Source organism: Dromiciops gliroides, chromosome 4 (genome assembly GCF_019393635.1).
Source record: "Dromiciops gliroides isolate mDroGli1 chromosome 4, mDroGli1.pri, whole genome shotgun sequence".
Taxonomy (NCBI): Eukaryota; Metazoa; Chordata; class Mammalia; order Microbiotheria; family Microbiotheriidae; genus Dromiciops; species Dromiciops gliroides.
The window spans coordinates 172,368,045-172,388,895 of record NC_057864.1 but is presented as its reverse complement, the minus strand read 5'-3'; the positions used below and the strand labels follow the sequence as shown (position 1 = coordinate 172,388,895).

Sequence of the window (20,851 nt, the reverse complement as noted above, 5' to 3'; positions counted from 1 at the left end):
AAGTCTCCAAAATTTATCAGCCAGACCAAGTTAGCAGCCAGACCACTCTCTCACTGGGGGATATTTATGGACACCAATAAGTTCCTTCAACAAGTAAATACTCTTCATTCTATTTTTGTGGCTTCTTTTGGCCCATGTGAAAAGCACATTTGACCAGATTGAGATAGTCACTGTGAATGGAGCCAACAGGGCAGAATAATAGGCATTCCCTCAAGTAAGAACTTATATAATAGATCTCATCAGTCACCCAAGGTTTGGATGGATTCAAATTTCCACTGGTAGAGGAAGTACCGATGCCTCAAAGGCTATAGTGTACTTTAAATTTTATTTATAAGGGGAAAGCATTATTTCTTATTAGAGCAATGCCATAGGAGGTGGAGTTTTGCCCATGTACAACGTCAGAGATTTAGGACTTTAATCAGGTGGTGACAAGACTGAGTCCAGGCTAAGTTGCCAGCTCTATAGGTGGTACTCACTCTCTTCCCTGAATGTTGCCAGCTCCCCTCTACGGCTCTTCCATTCCTACATTTCCATAAGACCTGAGGTCTCTGCTAAGGTCTCCTCTCTGCATCTGGGAGTGAATTGAAAGTCAACAGAAACAAGTCTTGTTGTAGGCTTGGTGGCTTGTATTTGACTGGAAAAATGAGTGCCCTTTTGTTCTTTTAAATCCCCTCTTTTATGATACTTAGGGACACTGGGACCTTTCATTTGAGACCACCAGACCAAACTTTATTCAGTGATCAACCATTGTAATTTTGGGGAACACCACAAGATTGCATCTGTTAAATAACTTGCATTCACCTAGGTGATCAGCTGAAACTGTGCGTCATGATACAGGATTGCATCATATATGTTGTTCAACCCAAACCTTTGTCTGTTATTCTTAATGTTTAATAAACTTTGAACATTTGTCTTCTCCTCCATGTATCCATACTTTGGTCTTGCCAGTGATTATAACTGACTCCTTCCACTTCAATAATGATCATCACCTATACTTATAGAGAGCTTAGAGGTTTTCTAAGCATGTTCTTCACCAAATGAGAGGCAGCATGAAGTGGTGAGTGGAGAACTGGACTCAGAGGCAGAAATACATGGATGCTAGTACCATCCCTGACATATAGAGGCTATGTTCCCCTGGCAAGTCACTTAACCTCTCACTGTCCCAGTCAACTCTATAAGACTAGATGTTACACAGAAGATGCCAACCTATATTGGTAAAGATGGAATTTCCTCACCTGAGAAATCTCTACATCAATGACATCATAGGTCCTATCCCTTTCCCTATCCTAATTCTTCACCAAAGGCCTGTGAGTTGATCAGAATGATATAGGTTGTCCACTAAGAAAAGTGGCAACTGTGGTATGGTGCTTGAAGACAGGTGGATGGATGAAATAATCTTTTGCCATGAAGGTGAATAGGATTTCTGTGGAAAGAAATGGCCTTAACTAATGGATCTGTTGTCAAGGCAGTGAACTTGACCTCCATTAGGAAGGGGGCCTGAGGAAATATTGAATGAGACTACTACATCTTCCCACTTAATTACAGGGAAGTCAATGAAGAAGGCATTATTAAACCAAATCTTAATTCGAAGAGTGTGACTCACCTTAACCTTCAGATGTCCTGATGGACAGTGGAAAGACATTGGAGTTCTGGTTGGAGAACCCAAGTTTACTTCCCAGTTCAATTACTTAACGCCTGTATGACTTGATTTCTTGATTTCCTCATTTAATTTCTCCACTTCAGTTGCCTCATCTGTAAAATGAGAGGATTGGACTAAATGTGTTCTGAGCTCCCTTCTGGGTCCAAATCTATAATTCTATGACTCTTCTGTTCCTTCCCACACAACCTTAAATGTTTTGCCTGGATATTCTTGGAAGTAGGTGGGCTTAACCTCAGGAGATGGTTGCTGCAGGCCCTAAGCTAGGTATACTTCCAGAAGGTAAGGTGTCTGAGCGTCTGTTTGGGTGGCAGATCCTAATTTAGGTGTCTGAGCATCTATTTGGGTGGTAGCTCCCAATTTAGGTGTCTGAGCATCTATTTGGGTGGTAGCTCCCAATTTAGGTTGAAACTTTTTTTCATTGAAGTTACTTGAGAAAATAAAATCCTGCTTTTTCCTCCTCAGAAAACAGCCTCCTTTCCAGGTTAGATTGGACTACCCTAAACATTAAATTCTAGTCATCCAGAGAAAATATTGAGTTAAGGTGAGGCTATTATTTGCTCAAGGATCATAAGCTTTAAAGCTGAAAGATAACATAGATGTAGGTCATCTAATCCCACCTCCTAATTTTTATAGATGAGAACACCATGGCCTAGAGAGGGGACACAATTTGCCACAGATCATATGGGCAATAAATGGTCAAAATTTGAACCTAGGCCTTCAGACTCCAGGTCTGATGGGCTTGTTGTCACTCTGTTGTCTCCCTCTCAAGGTGAGGCAGGTTTTTTTTTCAAGTTTCATTTTCTCTTTGGAAAGCTGTTAAATGCTGGCATAAAACATAGGAGTTAGTTGTCCCCTTGTGAGTTCCTGCCTGCAAGGCATTTCTGACCCACCTGGAGCCTGTTGTCTGCTTCCCTGAACTTCTGCACAGTGAGTAGCCTTATCACATGCTCTCGGTAGTCAAATGTCTTTGTCCTGCAAGTTAAAAAAGAGAAGAAGGAAAACTTCAGACCCTTTAAGGTCCGTATAGAAACCTCCTTCCTCTTCTGTCTGCAAATTCATTTCATCTCTTGAAAAACACTATGACTGAAGAGCCTCTCCTGCCTTTAAGGCCTTTAAGAAGCTATAGCATCTTAGCCAGGGGCTATAGGGAAGAAGCCAAGAAATTATCCCTTTGAGCTTAGGAAATGATCTCTTGATAAAGTATATCATTTCTCTCTATCTCCTCCTGCTCCTCCCTCCCTCTCTCTTATATACACTCCTCTTTCCCTCTCTCTTTCCTTCCCTCCTTTCTATCCTCCCTCCCTCTCTCTTTCTCCCCTCTTCCTCTTCCCTGTCTCACTTTTCTATCTTCCTCTTTCTTCTTTCTCTTCCCCCCTTTCTGTTTCACAATCTCCTCTCTCACTCTCTCCTTCCCTCCATCCCTTCTCCTCCTTTCTCTCTCCATATGTATATATAGAGAGAGGCATATGCATATGACCTACTGAGGAAAAAAATATTTTGCAGAAATAGAAGAGAAATTGAAAAAAGCCAACCTTTCTGAGCTCCATACAGTCCCTATTTCCTGACTCCAGATTCTAGAGACTTAAGTTTGAAATAAAACTTCATCTTTTCTAAGGATCATTTCCCAGGTACTTTGTCTATATCTCATCAACTGCCATCAGTTCCTGTCCCTGGATGCCAGAGAGGCAAGGAAGGTGGGCAGAGTGGGTGTGATAACTAGTTTCTTGCTCACTGAAGTTTCCAGATTTGAATGAATGAACAAATGAATTAATGGGGAAAAAGCATTCATTAATCATTTGCACTATGCAGAGAACTGTGCTTAATGCATGGGACACAAATAGGAAGGTAAGACAATGCCTGCTCTCCTTCTGATGGGGGAGATAGCACAGATTTCAGTTACAAGGCAGATGGAAAGACCCCATGCTTCTTGTCCTGTAGCAAAACCCATTTCTGCTGATAAAATCATATTGGTTTCTGATGCTAAACCACTTGATGGATCCAAGGACTTAGGTGGTGAGAACTTTCCCTCCTGAGTCTTTAACCACTGCTGAGGAGGAGGGAGCTCCAGCACCTACGGGGGCAGTTTGACCAGTTGCACTCTGTGCTGGATAATGGTGGGGGAGGGGGGTAGAGGGAAGAGCTACAGCATGTATAGAGAGAAGTATAGTATAACAGTTTGGGGCCGGGGAGGAAACAGAAAAAGAATGAGCCAAGCCTTGAGGGAAAGTATAGAGTCTAAGAAGCAGACATGAGGAGGGAGAGAGTACATTTCAGGCAATTTGCATGAATTCATGGAGTTAGGACATGGAATATGGGGAGAATATTAACAGTTTAATCTGGCTGGAATATACAATGAGTCCTTGAAGGGAAAGTAATGTAAAATAAGTTTGGAAAGACAGATTGTAGAGGTCCTTAAATTTTAGGATGAGGAAAGGGACTAGGCCCATGATTTCATTGGTCATAGAAATTTTCAGATAAGGAAACTCACTCTACTAATACTAGTTAACACTTTCTCTACAACTTAGTCTTAGAGAGTTTCCTAGACCTTTGAGAAGCTGAGTGGCTTGCCTTGAGGTCACTGTATCAGAATTGAGACATACCCATTTTTTCTTGATCAAGGCCAGGTCTCCATCCATTTCACCAAAGTGACTCTCATCATTTTCTTCATAGATATGTCTAAAAGGAATGAAAGATTGATTTAGAAAAGAATTATAAATTTGAGAAATACTGTCCAAAACAAACAAATGAACTTCATGTTCTCAGTGTTTACAGGTTTTCCTGATTTCAAAGATCAGCTCTCTAACCACTATACCATCCCAAATAAGGAACTACTTGGCATTTGAGTTAATCAGGGCCACCCTGGCCCTGCCTGTGACTTAGGAAAATCATTTTGGCAGTTGTGTAGAGGATGGATCGACGAGGGAAGAACCTATTTCACTTACCTACATATTGGATGAACATCAAGGTGGATGATGGTAGTACTGGTCCAGTGGAAAGGTCACTGGATTTGGAGTTGGCACCTGTGTTGAATTTCCAGCTCTGCTGCTTATTACCTCTATAGCCTGGACATGTCTTGCCTCTCTGGGCCTCAGTTTCCTCCTCTGCATTGGACTAAATAAATGGCTTCTAAGGTCCTTTCCAGCTTTTAAAATGTTTTTAGGCCTAGGCTTCTTTCCCACTCAGAGGGTTAATTCAAAAAGCCAAAGTATGGTGACCTTCAAGCCACAATATTTCCATTTTTTTGTATGGGGGAGAATAGATGTACAAGATTTCCCTGCTTAATGGTAGTGGAATGCCCCAAACTATTATCTATTATCTATTAACTCTGTGAATTTCCTTGAAGTGTCTAACATGACTCTTTCCTCAAAGTAGAGAAGTCAGTAAATATTGTGTTGATCCAGTTTAGTTTTGATGAGTTCTGTATTACAGTAGATTCATTATTTATTTGAAGAAACAATCTCATTATGTAAATGCCTACAGCTCTCAGTGGGTTGTAAGAGTCCATTTAGGTAATGGTCACAACTCTATTTAAGGGATGGCCCAAATTAACACAAAAAGTATGTCCACAACACAAGCATATGTTTCCAAATTGAATTTGGAATATGTTAAATATACAAAGAATCACTATTTTGCCAAGTCCTTGGTCTCAGATCATGCTGGAACTTCTTAGACCATTGTTGTAATAAGATAGTGCCCTGATCTGCAATTTCATTGGCAAAGGGAACTCCCAGATATCTTAACAGGTTGGCACCTGTTCTGAAGCCTATATAGTCTTAGGGAATAAGTTGACTAGAGGACTGATAAGCTAAGTATCTGACCAAGGGCAGAACTTGAAGCCAGTTCTTCCTGACTATGAGGTCAGGTCTTTATCCATTATACCATAGTGCTTCTCAACATTATCTTCATAGATATATCTAAAAGTAATGAAAGATTGACCCTGAGAAAAAATTATTATGAATTTGGGAAATACTGCCCCAAAAGAACAAAGTGAACTCCACTATTTGCATTCCTTCAAATTCTCTCTTGATCTTTGTTAATATATTTTGAGAGTGTTATTTATTCACTATCTTTTATTCTGTCTTTCATTTAAAATTATTCCATATACCATACCCATTCCCCCATTTGCCAAATCACACATTACTTGTCCTTTTTAGTAGCTGTCTTGGACTTTAATCTCCACCAAAGACTTCTTCTGATGCTTTCTTATGCCATAGATGGAGTCCTTGATTCTCAGATTCTATTTAGATGGAACAATTTTGAGTGTGAGCCAAGAGAGGGATGGCAAGTCTCTTATGACAATGAACAATTGTCTATTGTTGCTGTAATGTGGAGATATTAATATTTGCATTATTTAATAGAGTTGTTGTGAAGAAAGTCCTTTTAAAGACTTGAGGCACTGTGTAAATGGGAGTTATCAGTATAGCCTATCAGTGTAGCCTACCTTGTCTAGGTCACTGTCTCCCCAACACCCCTTCTCCTGAACTCTTTTGCTGCAGAGCTAGCAACAGTAGGCAGCTATATCTGGCCCTGGATTCAGGAGGACCTGAGTTCAAATCCAGCCTCACATACTTGACATTTACTAGCTGTGTGACCCTGGGCAAGTCCCTTAACCCTCATTGCCCCACCCAAACAAAACAGTGGGCAGCTATAAAGATCATTCATTCATCCATGAGTTCCTTCATCATTTGGTGAATCAATTCAAAATGTTCACTCTACTATTTCACTTTAATAGGTGGATAACTGGTCAGAAGGCTCTGTGGCAGTAACAAGAATCATCTACAAACACATGTCAAGATTGGATGGGGAGAGGGATCAGACCTGGTATTTCTTTGATAAAGGGAACTCCCTCTCCCAGTTCAGGTTGGCAGCTTCTCCATAATGTTTAGTCTTAAGGAATTACCTAAAGGAATGAGGCGAAATGATTTACTCAAGGTTATGCAGCCTTTCTGTATCAGAGGTAGGACTTATACCCAGTCCTTCCTTGCCCCAAGGTCAGCTCTCTATCCACTACGCCATTCTGTTTTCACTGGATGAGCAACAACAACAACAAAGTAAATACCTGGTCCTTTTGAGTCATAGAAATTTATGATTGGAAGTGCTCTTAGAGTTCATCTAATCAATCTTCCAGCTAGTGCAAGAATCCATTTTATATTATCCCTAACAAAGTATTTAAATTATCTCTAAGAAATCCAGCATCTGCTTGAGCACCTCCATTAATGGGAAACTCACTACTTTTTGAAGCAACTCATTCCATTAGCACTAATTATTAAAATGCTCTTCCTTATATGGAGCTGGAATTAACTAACCTCCCTATAATTCCATAGAATTGTAGATGTGGAAGGAACCTTAAAGATCTTCTAGTCTAACCTACTCATGTTAAACAGGAGGAAATGAGACTCGGAGGAAGTGAAATGATTTGACCAGGTCACACAGCTAGTTGGTGGAAGAGATTGGACTAGAACCTGGGTCTCTGGACTCTCCAGTCTGTGCTCTTCCCATTGATGCCACATTGTCCAGTCAATCAACAAATATTTAATAAATGCCTACTATGTGCCAGATACTCTGCTAAGTTGGGGATACAAAGAGAGGCAAAAGACAGTTCCTGTCCTTAAGGAACTTACTATCCAATGAGGAAGACAATGTAAACAAATATGTACAAACAAGTTATATGCAGTATAGTAGGAAATAATTAACTGAGGAAAGGCACTAGAATTGAGAGTAGTTAGGGAAGGCATCCTGAAGAAGATGGGATTTGAGTTTGGACTTAAAGGAACCAGAGAAACCAGTAGGCAGAGATGAGGAGAGAGCATTTCAGGCATGGGGGACAATGGGGACAACTAGAGAAAATGGCCAGAGCTGCAAGATAGAGTATCTTGTTCATTGACCAGCAAGGTGGTCAGTGTCACTGGATTGAAGAGTACATGACAAGAGAAAGTTTTAAGAAGACTGGAAAGGAGGGAGGTCCTGGGGTATGAAGGGCTTTGAAGGCCAAATAGAGAATTTTTTATTTGATCCTGGAGGCAACAGGGAGCCACAGAAGTTTATTGCGCAAAGAGGTGACAGTCAATCCTGTGCTTTAGGAAAATCACTTTTGTGACTGAATAGAGAATGGATTGGAGTAGGAAGAGACTTGCGGCAGGCAGACCCATAAGCAATAGTATAGACATGAGGTGATAAGGGCCTTCATCAGAGGAACAGCAATGTGATAGGAGAGAAGGGTGAGCATTAGATGTTGTAAAGGTGATGTCCATAGGTCTTAGCAATGTAGGGGAAGGTGGCATCTGGGTTTGCAAGCCTGAGGAACTAAGAGGAGAATGTTGCTCTCAACAATAATAGGAAGGTTGAGGGGGGAACCTTAAGGGGGGAAATAATGAGTTCAGTTTGGGACAAAATTAAGTTTAAGATGAATCCTAGATATCCAGTTCAAGATGTCTGAAACACAACTGGAGATGGGAGATTGGAGGTCAGCCGAGATGGGCAGGATAGGTAGATATGAGAATCGTCGGTATAGAGATGGTAATTAAATCCCAGCTGATGAGATCATCAAGGAAAGTAGTATAAAGGGAGAAGAGAAGAGGACCCAGGAAGAACAATAGGTGATCTATTGTTAGAGGATGTGGTCTGGATAAGGATTCAGCAAAGGAGACTGGGAAGAAGTGGACAGAGAGGTGGGAAGAGAACCAAGAGAGAATAGTGTCTTGAAGACCCAGGGCAAAGAGTGTATCAGGATGAAGAGAGCAATCAACACTGTCAAAGGCTGCAAAGAGGTTGAAGAAAATAAAGACTAAGAAAAGGATGTTGAATTCGGCAATTGGGAAATTGGCAACTTGAGAGCAGTTTCAGTGGAATGATAAGATTGGAGGCCAAATTATAAGAATAGAATAGGAGGAGAGGAAGTTGAGACACCTGTTGTAGACAGCCTTTTCAAGGCAGTTATCCACAAAAGATAAAAGAGATAGGAGATGATCATGGGAATGAGAGGATCAAAGGAGAGTTTTTATGAGAATGGGGGAGACATGGGCATATTTGTAGGCAGTAGAGAAAGAACCAATAGGGAGAGATTGAAAATAAGTGATAGAGTAGGGATGATGGAGAGGGCAATATGATGGAGGACAGAGGATGGGATGGGATTGCTTGTGCAGGTAGAGGGATTAGCCTTGGTAAGGAATAAAGCTACCTCTTCATGTGAAAGAGGGGTGAAGGAGACAGTGGCAGAAAGTGGGAAATAGTAGGAGATAGTGATGTATTTCTGAGTGATATGAAATGAAGTAGAGAGGAGGAGAAAATGCTGACAGCCAAATGCTCTCAATTTTTGTTTTTCTGTAAAATGTTCAGCAAGGTTATTAACTGAGGGTGTAGGGGGAGCCAGGAAAGTTTGAGGAGGGTTGGAAAGATTTGGAAGTGCTGCTTTGGGAAATGGGATAGTGAGTTTATAAGGGAGGTGTAGAAGGATTGCCTAGTAGCAGTGAGGGCTCAGTTGAGATTGTAACATAAATTTGGAGTGGATGCAGTCAGAACAGTTGCACAATTCTCTCTACCTTCATTTAGAAGCAAGTATTTAGGAGCTAAGGCAGTAGGTGGTGAAATTGATCCATGGCGGAGGTTTGGCAGAGTAAAACTGGTGAAATGATAAGGGGGTTAGGGACTCAAGAGAGGAGGACAGTGTAAAGGGGTCAAGATAGAGAAAAAAAGGAGTGGCTAGTGCATGGGTGATCACCTGGGTTTAAGGGATTGAAGGTCATAGTGTGGACAAAGCAGGATTTGGTAAGAGAAGGCAGAGGGAAGGGTGGAATGCCTGTAGATTATGATCAGATACAAATTTCAGAATTCTTGAACATGGAGGTAGTATATCTGTAGGTGATAGCAAGATCAAAGGCATTACCAACTTTATGTGTAGATGAGGTGGGGTGGAGGAGTAGCTCCTGGGAGGTGAATAGGAAGTCATTGGTTAGGGTGATTGAGGGAAAGCCAATATGTGTGTGTGTGTGTGTGTGTGTGTGTGTGTGTGTGTGTGTGTGTGTGTGTGTGTGTGTGTGTATGTGTGTGTTAAAGTCCCCAAGTATGAGGGGAGGAGTGGGGAAGAGAAAAAAAATTGTGAGCCGGGTACTTAACCTATTGAGGACAGAAGGGGGATTCCCTGGGGGTCTGTAGACAGTAGCTGCCAGGATTGTAACCAGGTGATAGATATGAATTGCATGAACCTCAAAGGAGGAGAGGTTTCAGATCGATGGAGCTAAGGGGAAACCTGGAAGCAGTAAAGAGGAGCAAGAAGTATTTGAATTCTCTGACCTTGACCAATGAGGTGAGGGGCAGCAAGTCCACTATCTTGACCCTAGTCCTGTCATCTGGAACAATAGAAAATAAATCTAAAACTTTCTTTGAGGAACCTGCTTTGGAGCTATTAAAACAGCAGCCAGCTACAATGACCCTGAACTATCATTCACCCATGGGTCCCTTTGATAATCAACTGAGACAGGGACTGTGTTATACTTTATCCCCAGTGTCTAACACAGGGTCTGGCACATGCTAGTCACTTTAAAAATGATAGTTATGGGGCAGCTAGGTGGCGTAGTGGATAGAGCACCGGCCCTGGAGTCAGGAGGACCTGAGTTCAAATTTGGCCTCAGACACTTAACACTTAATGGCTGTGTGACCCTGGGCAAGTCACTTAACCCCAATTGCCTCATAAAAAAAAATGATAGTTGAATGAATGGCTTCCTTTCTATACTTTTTTTAGCCATCAATATTAGATTCACCAATCTGTAGTTTCTAATGTCTATCTTTCCCCCTTTTATGAAAATATCCCTTCTCTATATAACCAGCAAGTTTCACTATCTGTTAAGGTTGATTATATATTTGAAAGAGTAGTCTCCAGATTTGGAATTTTGAGGTTTGGCCATTCCTCCCAACAAGTAACCCAGCAGGAGGGACCTTCTCTTGGTCCACACCTCTACTCTGCCTCTCACTCCAGAGGCTGTAAACTTCACTGAGGTGTCTACTGGTGGATTCCACCTGAATCTTGCTTATTCATGACTCAGTACCATACAGGATGAATTCTTCTGAGCCACATGTTATTTAGGAGCCTTTGAGAATTATTCACTTTTTTAAAAGTCTCATGATTTCAGCTCAGAACACCCAAAAGCAATATTAAACTTGAGCTATTTTTTTTTCCAGACTGAGGTTCAGACCTCTGTCCTGCTTAATTCTATGCATTCTAAGCTATTCACTGGCTTCCTCCATTACAGTCCGTCTGTTTGCAATAAATTAACAGACATGAGTCACAGAGCATTTATATCCATATATAATTTATATGAGACAAAATCAGGAATTAGAAACAGCTTAAAGAATTTTAAAAGTATAGAAAATGGTTGCCAACTGTAGACATAGGAAAGCAGGGAGGGAAGTTAAATCTTTTCTGTCCCTTCACTGGTCTCAGATATTAAATACACAGAGTAGAAAGAAAACACTTCACTGTTGGTCTTTATTCAAAGTACCTTTTTGCTTCTCTCCAAGCTGCAATTCTTGCTTAGACATTTCAGCATGGCATTCTCCTCCAATCCTTTCCCCTTCAGGTGAGAGAAACTATGATGTCCCTTTGGACCCTCATTTCCAAAATATACTCACTGAAAACCTTCCCTTTTTGCTTGAAAAAGGGTCAGTCTTCCTGGAAAACTGGTTAGATCTACTATTACAAAGTCTGAGATGAAATTTCCTCTTTCTTCTGAGGTTCCCATTATTTCATAGCATCACTTAGAGACAGCAAGATATGGTGGAAAGAATTTTAAATTGTGGAATCAAATGATTTAGATTCTATTCCCAGCTTTAACACTGTGATCATGGGGATGGTTCTTAGACTTTCTGAGTCCCAGTTTCCACAGTTATAAAATGTGAATAAGTAATAATAAACTCTTATTCCCAGAGGTTTTGTTTTGAGGAAAAATATTCTGTAACCTTAACTGTGCTATCTAAATGCACTACAAGTTATTGTTATTATTTATTAAATTACCATTTTGTTCTTTTATATTGATTCTATATTATTTATAATAAATATGAATTCATGTTTATTATGAATAAATTTATAATAGATATTTGTTTTATTATATTATTTACTATTAAAGTTGACATTCTACTTGGATATCAAAGTCCTTACTCCAGCCCAATAAAAAGATAACTTCTCTCTGAAAAAAGAGAGGTAAGGGAACATATTTTAACAGAGTAAGAGGGGCAGCTAGATGGCACAGTGGATAGAGCACTGGCCCTGGATTCAGGAGGACCTGAGTTAAAATCTGGCCTCAGACACTTAACTCTTACTAGCTGTGTGACCTTGGGCAAGTCACTTTACCCCAATTGCCCCCCCCAAAAAAAACAAAAAACAAAAACAAAAACAAAAGAAAAAAAAAACAGAGTAAGATAGGTTCTCCCAGGAAAGATTTGCTGAAACCACCCACATTATCCTCTCATGACATGAGAGATGCTTTGAGGATCCATGAGATACTCTCACAAGGCAGGTTAACCTCCCCTGAGAAAGATAAACCCATCTAGGACAATTCCCAAGATGACAGGTCATAGGAGAGAGGCTCAGATCACTCCTCAATTGAATTTTGAAAAAAGGCCAACTGTGTAGATTATTTTTGCCTTCTGGGTAGCTCTGTTTCTTCCTGATGCATATAGTAACCTGTCTCATAAATTGGTCTCCCTAACCTCAGGGAACCTGGACCACCAGGGTACCATTAAGAACTTAAGGTTGGGGGGGCAGCTAGGTGGCGCAGTGGATAAGCACCGGCCCTGGATTCAGGAGTACCTGAGTTCAAATCTGGCCTCAGACACTTGACACTTACTAGCTGTGTGACCCTGGGCAAGTCACTTAACCCCCATTGCCCTGCAAAAAAATAACAACAACAACAACAACAACAAACAAAAACAAACAAACAAACAAAAAAGAACTTAAGGTTGGGGGGCAGCTAGGTGGCGCAGTGGATAGAGCACTGGCCCTAGAGTCAGGAGGACCTGAGTTCAAATCTGGCCTCAGACACTTAACACACACTTACTAGCTGTGTGACCCTGGGCAAGTCACTTAACCCCAATTGCCTCATTAAAAAAACAAAAAACAAAAAACAAAAAACTTAAGGTTGAAAAGTCACTTCCCAATGAATAAATGGTCAACTCAAGTCAATAGGCATTCATTAAGGCCAAAAGATATGAATATATGTGAGAAGATCAATACCTACTAATGTCTACTCCCTCCCTCTCCACAAACATAGGTTAGGAAAAAATGACAACGCTAAACCTTGATTGATTGGAGCAAGGCTCAAACTGTGCTTCCCTTGATACAACTTCCTGGTGACTTCTGGTTGTGCTGATCTGGTTTCCTGGTCACTCAAGGACATAAAAGATCCTACCCATATGGGATGAGGGCCCTTCCAGTTTGGTGGATATCTAAAAATGACTCAAATCACCACAATCTGTCCTGCTGTCTCTATTCATGTTTCCATAGGGTGAAAATGGGGGCATGCCTATAGACATTAAGTACCACTGTATTCTTACTATGTAGCCTTGCTCTATTGGGGCTAGATAATCTTCCTTTTGTTAATTTGTCAATGATTTACAATTGCCTAATTCCTACCTAACATGAACCTGAACTAAAAGGGTATCAGCATCAGGTACACCCCTAACTACAAATAGTACACAAGAGAAGATGCATACTATTAACAGCCTACATAAATATTGCTTCAACTCACTAATAACAGGTTAAGTGAACCAAAACCTCATGCATAGGAAATTACCAAAAACGACAAAGATGAAAGTTATCAATGTTGAAAGGGTTGTAGAAAGATAGGTACACTATTATACTACTGTGGAGATGTGAATTGGTTCAACCCTTGTAGAAAGTAGTTTGGAATTATGCTTTAAAAGTGTCTAAAATATCCATAGCCTTTGGCCCAAAGAACCCACTGCTAAACATATACTCTGAGAAGGTCAAAGATAGGGAGACCCAACATATGAAAAATTTATAGCAGCTTCTGTAGCAGCAAGGAAGTGGAAACAAATCAGAAGCTCATAGACTGGGGGGGACAGCCAAACAAATCATGGTACAGTAATGTTATAGAATATTAGTGCTCTGTTAAAAAAAGGATGATTATGAATGATAGAAAGAAGCATGGGAAGACTTGTATGAGCTGATTCAAAATGAAGTAAACAGAACTGAGGAAAAAAAGTGCTTAACAAATACAACAATGTCAATGGAAAAATCAACAACAAACAAATCAAATTGAATACTGTAAAATTATAATGACCAAGCTTGGACCCAAAGAAGAGTTATCAAAATGCACTTCACTCCCTTCTTTGCAGAAATAGGGGACTGTGGGTGTGGAACACTGCATATAATGTCAAACTTGGTTGATGTGTTGATTAATTTTGCAGAAATGTTTTTCCCCACTTTCTTTTTCATTCTTCATTATAAGAGATGGCTCCCAGAGAGTGGGAGGAAAGGGATATATTGGGAAATGAGAGAGATGCAAAGACAAAAGATATCTGTAGCTAGTCATTGTCATTGCCCAACACCTTTTACCACCATCCTCCAACCACTGCTAGAAATCATTTAAAAACATTTTTAAAGAACTTAAGGCTATGAAGGCTCCTCCTCCCTCTCCCTCCCTCTTGCCAGTCCTCTAACTAAAGATGTTTCATGCCCATGGGAATGGATCCAAGGGACAGAATGGAAGCTGGCATCTCACTATAGAAAGAATATTTGGAAAAGCACATTTTCTGGCCAAGATTTGACAACATTGGAGAAGGAAACATAGTCAAAGTGTTGGACACTATAGATCAGTGACAGGAATGGCAGTAACTGTCACTATGGAAGACCTCATTAACATTATCAATATTAATATTATTTTTAATATTATCAATAAATCAATTGCCATGGGGTAGGAGGGTAAGGATGGAGATAAATTAAATTCTTGTCCCTTCCCTTGCCCCACTTCCATTTCATCTTTTGCATCTGTGGTGTCAGTGATATCTTCCAGACAGTGACTCACCTGTCCTAAGCAGCTCTGCAGAAGAATGCAGTAGTAGGTGTTTCATTCCCCACTTCCATCAGTATTAGTTCCCTATAGTTATAGGATCATAGATTGAGTCTTTGAAAGGGCTCCAGAAGTTCTCTAGTTCAACCCCACCTCACCCCCTCATTTTACAGATGAGGAAATGAATCAAGGCTCAGGGAGTAAAGTAATTTATCCGTGATGGTATAGACAATAAATAGCAGCCAAATCATCCGACTCCAAATCCTGTAACATACTATGGTACAGTGCTAGAGCTGCTAGGTGGTGCAGTGGATAGGACACTGGGTCTAGAGTCAGGAAGTTTAAATCCAGCCTCAGACCCATATTAGCTGTGTGACCCTGGGCAAGTTCCTTAACCTCTGTCTGCCTTGGTTTTCTCAACTGTAAAATGGGGATAATAGATTGTTGTGAGGATCAAATATAATATCTTTTGTTGGTGTTTTTTTTGTGAGGCAATTGGGGCTAAGTGACTTGCCCAGAGTCACACAGCTAGTAAGTGTCAAGTGTCTGAGGCTAGATTTGAACTCAGGTCCTCCTGAATCCAGGGCCGGTGCTCTATCCACTGGGCCACCTAGCTGCTCCTACAATATCTTTTGTAAAGCATTTAGCACAGTGCCTTGCACATAGTAGGTGCTTAATAAGTGCCTGTTCCTTCCCCCTTTCCCCTAAGCAGCTTCTTTCTCACTGTGTTACTCTTAGGTTGTTGTTTTTTTCAGCTTAGAGAAAAGCTGTTCCCAAACCTTCTCCATCTGTTCTGCATCTTTTGCCCTGTAAAGAAGGAAGTGAGTGCAGGGGCTGGTTTGCAGCACTAAGATACTAAATTTTCTGAGCTCCTCTTTGCAAAGATTCAATGATGCAAGCTCATCTTGAGGTCCCACCCCCATTCCTCAGACAATTAATTTATTTTGAATTATTGTTTTAAAAAGTAAGTTATCGTCTTGATATTTTCCTGACTCCTAAACCACCAACACTCTGCCCCCAACCCCTGTGTTCCCCCCTTGTCTCCATCTATCACTTTTAGAAAAGAGAATTCTCTCACTGAGAAAGTAACAGTGCTGCCCCAGCCCTCTTTTTCCTTCTTTTTTATTTTTTAATTTTTTTCATATTTCCACATTAGTCATGTTGTAAAGAGAAGCATCAAACAAAAAGAAAAAAAAACACAAGAAAGAATAAACAAGAACAAGAACAAAAAAAAAAAACAAAAAAACCCAATAAAAGTGAAAAGAGTATGCTTCCATCTGCATTCAGATTCCACAGACAGTTCTTTTTCTGGATGTGGAGAGCATTTCCACCATAAGTCTTTTGCATTGTGTTGGATCATTGTATTGATGAGAAGAGTTAAGTCTGTCACAGTTGATCACACAACATTGTTGATACTGTGTACAGTGTTCTCTTAGTTTTGCTCATTTCACTCAGCATCAATGCATGCAGGTCTTTCCAGCCCAACCCTCTTAAATGACTTTTCAGAACTCTCAAGGGCCAAAGAAGGGAGCCTTTAGTGAGGTGCACCAGGAGTTCTCCCACACTCCTAGCCTCAAGCTGCCATTCTCATTCTCTCACTTCCTCCCCTAAAAATTCCTCATCTGCCATTCATGTTTCTCACCTGGGCAGGATTACAGAATGTTAGAGTTGGATGATGCATTAGAAATCATCTAGTCTAACCCTCTCATTTTACAAATGAGGCACCTGAAAATGGAAATGTCTTGTCCAAGCACATGGTCAAGGTGTATGGTACAGTGGAAAGCCTTGATTTTTTATTTAGAGCACCTGCCTTCTATTCCCACCTCTGCAGCCAACTACCTTTATGACCTTGGGCAAATCTCTTTACCTCTCCAGACCTCAATTATTTTTTCATTTGCAAAACAAATGGGTTTTATTAGAATTATTTTATGTTTCTGTATTTGTATCCTCAAAGTTTAGCACAGAGCCTGGAACTTAACAGGTATGTAATGCTTGTTGATTGATTGATTAGATGGCCATCAAGGTCTTTGCTAGTTTTATTCCTATAATACTCTAGAGATGGTGTTCCCACACCAAACCAAGTCTCATAATTCTTAGTACTCTTGCTCTGCCCTTTATCACATTGTCTCTAGTTCACTGTCCATTGTACTACATTGCTTTCCCCCATTAACAAAACCTTTATTTTTTGACTTAGAGTGACTAGAAAATTTATGATACTTTATATGTTGAAATTAAATTAAAAGTAAGCAGATAATAATGAGTTTATTTGGTTGTGTTGGTGTTAAATATTAGGATTTTAATAAGACATTTCAATTTAAAAAATCCTTTTCTTAAATGTACCTCCCTCCTTTCTTTGGAGATGTGAGGCACTTATGGGTGTTTAATATATATACTGTCAAATAAAATTGATGGGTTGGTTGATTTTGCTTAACTGCTATGTAAAATCTTTTTTTAAAAATCTTGCTTACAAATGATGGTCTTGTTGGGTAAGGGTGTGGGGAAGAATATATTTAGAAATGAAAATGGTGTAAAAACAAAAGATAGCACTATAGATTAGATTTTTTTTAAAAAAGTATTTCCCTTCATTTGTGCCTACCATATCTCTCTACCTCAGATTACTCAGAGACTCAGTGCCAAGAAAAAAAGGGAGGGGATAAAAAACCTTACAGAATAAAAGTCTTTTAAAAAAATTTTTCCCTTTTGAAGTGGAAAGATTTTTAAAGATAGAGAAAAAGGAGTTTAAAAGGGTAGCCTCCAGGATGATGAGAATGAGCAAAAAGGATTTAGGGTACAAGGGTTCTCCTCTCCCATCTCATAGCCCTTTGTGGGCATTACAGATTCAAGCAGTGAGCAAGCTTGTTTTATGACACTAACCCTTTCCCTTGAGGGTGATGGGAGGGGTCAGGAAGATAGGGGGAGAGGGAGCATCGAAGAGCTGTCCTTTCATCCACACAACCAAAATGTCTTGGAGACAACACTGGCTCCATCTGTGTGAAAAGAAAGTCTGTTTTATCTCTTAGGGACTTTGATTCTATGAAACCAAGCCTTAGACCATCTTCAAACATAAGCCCACAGAAGGTTAGAACTGGAAGCAATCATAGACCTTGGAGTTCAAATTGGACCTTAGAAGTCATCTAGACCAGGGCTTCTTAAACTTTTTCTACTTGCCACCCCTTTTCACCAGAGAAATTTTTACTCGACCCCAGGTATATAGGTATATAAAATAGGTATACATCACCTTTTACTGTTGCCAAATTTTTCATGACATTTAGGTATGTGATCCCATATGGGGTGGATACCCACAGTTTAAGAAGCTTTTATCTAGACCAAATTCACCTTCTTTTGTAGAAGAAACAACCAAGGAATCAGAACAATTAAAGGACATGCTCAAGTTTATACAGGTAGTAAAGAGGCAACTGGTGGTGCAATGAGTATATCGCTCGGCCTAGAGTTGGGAAGACCTGCATTCAAATCTGGCCTCTGATACTTACCAGCTGTATGACCTTGGGCAAGTCACTTAACCTCTGTTTGCCTCAACTGTAAAAATGGAGATAAATGATAATAGTACCTACTTTCCCAGGGTTATTGTAAGGAATGAACAAGGTCATGTTTGTACATGACCAATGCCAAGCACATACTATATACTTAATCAAAGCTTCTTCTTTCCCCCTTGTAAATGATAAAGCCCTGTCTTTAAACCCAGGGCCTCTGATTCCAAATCCAGCATCCTTTCCTTTGTATAATACTAGCTCTAGAAAAGGACCACACCCTTTGATAGACTGTAAAACTAAGGCCAGACTTAGAAAGAGAAAGCCACTCCAAAGTCACTCAGTTAATAGAAATGCTGAGCCCAGAACCTCAATTTCCCAACTCTCAAAGAAGTGCTCTTTTCAATACAATGGGCTCCCTCCCATTTTACTTTTCTTTAGCCCCTTAAATAGTATTTTATTTTTTCCAATTGCATGTAAAGACAATTTTTTTTTTTTTTTGCGGGGCAATGGGGGTTAAGTGACTTGCTCAGGGTCACACAGCTAGTAAGTGTCTGAGGCCGGATTTGAACTCAGGTACTCCTGAATCCAGGGCCGGTGCTTTATCCACTGCGCCACCTAGCCGCCCCTAAAGACAATTTTTAACTTTCATTTTTGTGTTGTATTGTCTTTTTATTTTTTTGTTAAATATTTCCCAATTACATATTTTTTCCTTAATAGTATTTTTTCCAGTTACATGTAAAGATAGTTTTCAACATTCATTTTTACAAGATTTTTAGTTCCAAATTTTTCTCCCTCCCTTGCCTCCCCCCTTCCCAAGACAGCAAGCAATCTGATATAGGTTATATATTTAACATTCATTTTTCATAAAATTTTGATTTTCAAATTTTCTCCCTCTCTCCCCACCATGTTCCTAAAACAGTAAGCATTTTTCTATAGGTTATATATGTGCAATCATGTAAAACATATTTCCATATTAGTCATGTTGTGAAAGAAGAAACCCTTCTTACTTTTCACAGCATCTATGGAAGGGGGAAGGGGGTGAAGATCATAGCCCCAACTCCCCTCCTCCAAATTATCTCATATTTATTTCTATATATTAATATACACACGTTATTCCCCACATAGAATATATCTTGTCTTTTTATTCTCATAGCATATACCTCATAGATCTGAAGCTAGAAGACAATTCAGAGCATGTCTAGTTTAACAGCATGAGAAAACTGAGGCCCAGAGAGTTTAAGCAATTTGTTCAGGATTACACTAGCAATAAGTATAAGAGGGGTCATTTGAACCAAGGTCTTCTGACTCCAAAGTCTTCGCTCTTTCAAGTGTACCACATATCATTGGTGCCTATAAGGATGCCCAGCACATAATGCATGCTTGATAAAAATCTGTTTTATTATAATATATAAAGAGATATTTTGGTTTGATTGATTTACAAATGGAGAAACAGAAACATGAAGAGCACCAAACCATGGGCAGGTCCCTTAACCCTCATTGCCCCACAAAAAAAAAGAGCACCAGTCCAATAGTCTATCTAATTACTTGTGTAGCCCTTTACTTCAAAACTCTATATTATGTTCCATCTGGATACTTTTCCAAAAGCAGAGTTGGGTGCTCGCTTGGGCAGCACATATACTAAAATTGGAACGATACAGAGAAGATTAGCATGGCCCCTGCACAAGGATGACACGTGAATTTGTGAAGCGTTCAAATGCAGAGTTGGCCTAATAAATCTTTAACATTTATGTGACACAAATCACACATAAACTCTGCCCAATGCCCTTTGCTTTGCTTTCTTGGATACTCTGATGGATCTGCAAGCCCATCCATTTAGGCATTCTTCCCAATGATGCTGATTATTATCACCTGCCCCTCCCCTTTCCCCTCCTCCCATACCTACTCATCCTTTTGACCATGTCTTTGTAGGAATCCTCTATGGAGGAGCTTTGGGATGTGCTGTAGGCCTTCTTCTAGTTCCTTTAATTTTTCATAGATACCCATGAAACCTCAGGCTGGCCATCTGTCATCTTTACTTTTGTGATGTGGTTGGCACACTTTTTCTGGCCAGGCTCATCCTCCTTAATGGTGTTTTCCATACCACTTCTCTTAACAAAAGTCAGCGTTGGAAATATGCTTGGTGAAGCCTATTTACCCCTTCCACTTGTTTAGATCATTGGTCATTGTAATTCTTATGAGATTGTGGTGTTTCATGAGTCCCCAAATTGTCTCTCTCTGTCTCTGTCTCTCTCCTTTCTCTCCTTTTCCCTTTATTCTTCATTTTCACTCTTCCTCTTTTCTTTACCCTTCTACTTTCTTATCCTGAGACACAGAGTTGCAGTGGTTTACTCAGTGTCACAGGGTAAGAGTGGCAGAACTAGGGCCTGAACTCATAAGTTGCAGCCATTCTTTAAATACAACTGTGTCCCTACCCCTTCTAGTTAAAAGGTCCTTCTTCAGGGGCTTCTCTCTACTGGAATCATTCTCTACTCATGATGGCAGGGCAGATTCAAAGCCAAACTCTTCTGATCCCAAACCTCATCCAAATCTACTTCAACCCCTTTCCTTCACTCCTTTTCATCCTTCTCATTTTTCTTTCTCTCTTCTTCCCTTCTCCTCCTTTTCCTCATTCCATGTCTTCTCCTAAGGATGCAATTTTCTCCAAGCCTTGCTCTTTT

General features: G+C 40.1%; 1 non-coding gene across 1 annotated transcript; it reads left to right on the top strand.

Moving 5' to 3' along the window:
* The first annotated feature begins 19,787 nt into the window (after window positions 1–19,787).
* Window positions 19,788–19,894, top strand: LOC122726912. Its single transcript, XR_006352903.1, has one exon. It is a non-coding gene; the product is annotated as a U6 spliceosomal RNA (small nuclear RNA).
* Window positions 19,895–20,851: the final 957 nt, after the last annotated feature.